This window comes from Periplaneta americana, chromosome 16 (assembly GCF_040183065.1).
Source record: "Periplaneta americana isolate PAMFEO1 chromosome 16, P.americana_PAMFEO1_priV1, whole genome shotgun sequence".
In the NCBI taxonomy this organism is placed as follows: domain Eukaryota; kingdom Metazoa; phylum Arthropoda; class Insecta; order Blattodea; family Blattidae; genus Periplaneta; species Periplaneta americana.
In genome coordinates, this window is record NC_091132.1 from 170,424,707 (window position 1) to 170,428,065 (window position 3,359).

Here is a 3,359-nt window from a genome sequence, read left to right on the forward strand (position 1 = left end):
AATTCTTAAATTTCCTTTAATTATTGACTTTATTGTACTGCTAGTTGGGCGCGGTGAGCCTGCAGATGCAACCTGGAGGATGAGGTGGCTGACATGTGTAGCCTCGAAGCCTATCGGTGCTGCCAGGGGGAGTATTCGAAATCATTGAAATTTTTAAGGAATTTACAAAATGTTAGGAAATATTCAGAATTTTGGAATTTCGACAAACTTTTAGAATTTTTTCAAAATTTGGAAGAATTTTTAACGTTTTTGAAATTTTTGAAAATTTTTTAAAATTTTGAAATTTTTGAAAATTTTTGAAAATTTTGAAATTTTTTGGAATTTGGACGATTTCTGAAAATGTTTAAATTCTTGAAATTTTTTGGAATTTGGAGGATTTTTGAAATTTTTTAAATTTTTGAAATTTTTTAAAATTTTTGAAATTTTTAAAATTTTTAAAAATTTTGCATATTTTGAAAATTTTTGAAATTATTGAAAATATTGAAGGTTTTTTAAATTTTCGAAATTTTTTAATAGTTTTGAAAATTTCGATTTTTTGAAAATTTTTTAAATTTTTGAAAATTTTGAAGATTTTGAAAATTTTTGAAAATTTTGAAAATTTTTGAAAATTTTGGAAATTTTTGAAAATTTTGAATTTTTTTGGAATATCGACGATTTTTGAAAATTTTGAAATTTTTTAGAATTTCGACGATTCTTGAAAATATTGAAATTTTTTAAAATTATTGACAACTTTGAAATGTTTTGCAATTTGGACGATTTTTGAAAAGTTTGCATTTTTTGAAAATTTTTGAAAATATTTGCAAATTTTGAAAATTTTTGAATATTTTGAAATATTTTAGAATTCCAACGATTTTTGAAAATTTTGACAAATTTTTAAAATTTTAAAAAATTTTGATAACAAATTCTTAAATTTCCTTTAATTATTGAACTTATTTTACCGCTAGTTGGTTGCGTAGAGTTCGCAGATGCAACCTAGAATATGCCGTGGATGACGTGTAGACTCGAGGCTATCGGTGCTGCCAGGGGGAGTTTGGAAATCAATGAAATGTTTGAGGAATTTACAAAATGTTAGGAAATTTTCAGAATTTTTGGAATTTCGACAAAGTTTTAAAAGTTTTTCAAAATTCGGAAGAATTTTTAACGTTTTGAAATTTTTACAAATTTTTGAAATTTTTACAAATTTTTGAAAATTTTGAAATTTTTGAAAATTTTGAAATTTTTGAAAATTTTGAAATTGTTTGCATTTTGGACGATTTCTGGAAAGTTTTGAAAATTTTGAAAATTTTTGGAATTTCGACGATTCTTGAAAATATTCAAATTTTCGAAAATTTTTGACAACTTTGAAATGTTTTGCAATTTGGACGATTTTTTAAAAGATTGCATTTTTTGAAAATTTTTGAATTCTTTGAAAATTTTGAAGTTTTTAAAAATTTTTGAAAATTTTGAAAATGTTTGAAAATTTTGCAAATTTTAGAAAATTTTGCAAATTTTAGAAAATTTTGCAAATTTTAGAAAATTTTGAAATTTTTTAGAATTTCGACGATTTTTTAAAATTTTGACATATTTTAAAAAATTTTGATAACTAACAAATTCTTAAATTTCCTTTAATTATTGAACTTATTGTACCGCTAGTTGGTTGCGGAGAGTTCGCAGATGCAACCTAGAAGATGCCATGGATGACGTGTAGACTTGAGGCTATCGGTGCTGCCAGGGGGAGTTTGGAAATCAATGAAATGTTTGAGGAATTTACAAAATGTTAGGAAATTTTCAGAATTTTTGAAATTTCGACAAAGTTTTAAAATTTTTTCCAAATTTGGAAGAATTTTTAACTTTTTTGAAATTTTTACAAATTTTTGAAAATTTTAAAATTTTTAAAATTTTGAAATTTTTGAAAATTTTTGAAAATTTTTGCATTTTGGACGATTTCTGGAAAGTTTTGAAAATTTTGAAATTTTTTGGAATTTGGAAGATTTTTGAAATATTTTTAAATTTTTAAATTTTTGAAAATTTTGGGTTTTTTGACAATTTTTAAATTTTTGAAAATTTGGAAGTTTTGAAAATTTTTAAAAATTTAAAAAATTCATTAAAATTTTGAAAATTTTGGAATTTCGACGATTTTTGAAAATTTTGACAAATTTTTAAAAAGTTAAAAAATTTTCATAAGTAACAAATTTATAAATTTCCTTTAATTATTGAAATTATTCTACTGCTAGTTGGGAGTTGTGAGCCCGCAGATGCAACCTAGACGATGCCTGGCTGACGTGTAGCCTCGAGCCTGTCGGTGCTGCCAGGGGGAGTTTGGAAATCAATGAAATGTTTGAGGCCTTTACAAAATGTTTGGATATTTTCAGAATTTTTGGAATTTCGACAAAGTTTTAAAATTTTTTCAAAATTTGGAAGAATTTTTAACGTTTTTGATATTTTTGAAAATCTTTGAAAATTTTGAAATTTTTGAAAATTTTGAAATTTTTTGGAATTTGGACGATTTTTTAAATTTTTTAAATTTTTGAAATTTTTTAAAATTTTTGAAAATTTTGCATTTTTGAAAATTTTTGAAATTATTGAAAATTCTGAAGTTTTTGAAAATTTTGAAATTTTTTGGAATTTTGACGATTTTTGAAATTTTTTTAAAATTTCGAAATTTTGGAAAATTTTTGAAAATGTTCGATATTTTTGAAAATTTTTGTAATTTTTGAAAATTTTGAAGATTTTGAAAATTTTTGAAAATTTTGAAAATTTTTGGAAATTTTGAAATTTTTTGGAATTTCGACGATTTTTTACAAGTTTGCCAAGTTTTTAAAATTTAAAAAATATTGATAACTCCAAACAAATTCTTAAATTTCCTTTAATTATTGAATTTATTGTACTTGTAGTTGGGCGCGGTGAGCCTGCAGATGCAACTTAGAGGATGAGGTGGCTGACATGTGTAGTGTCGAGCCTATCGGTGCTGCCAGGGGGAGAAATCGAAATCATTGAAATTTTTAGGAATTTAGAAAATGTTAGGAAATTTTCAGAATTTTTGGAATTTCGGCAAATTTTTTAATTTTTTTCCAAATTTGGAAGAATTTTTAACGTTTTTGAAATTTTTGAAAATTTTTTAAAATTTTGAAATATTTGAAAATTTTTGAAAATTTTGAAATATTTTGGAATTTGGACGATTTCTGAAAATTTTTGAAAATTTTGAAATTCTTGAAATTTTTTGGAATTTAGAGGATTTTTGAAATTTTTTGAATTTTTGAAATTATTTAAAACTTTTGAAAATTTTGCATATTTTGAAAATTTTTGACATTGAAAATTTTGAAGTTTTTGAAAATTTCGAAATTTTTTGGAATGTGGACGATTTTTGAAATTTTTTTAAA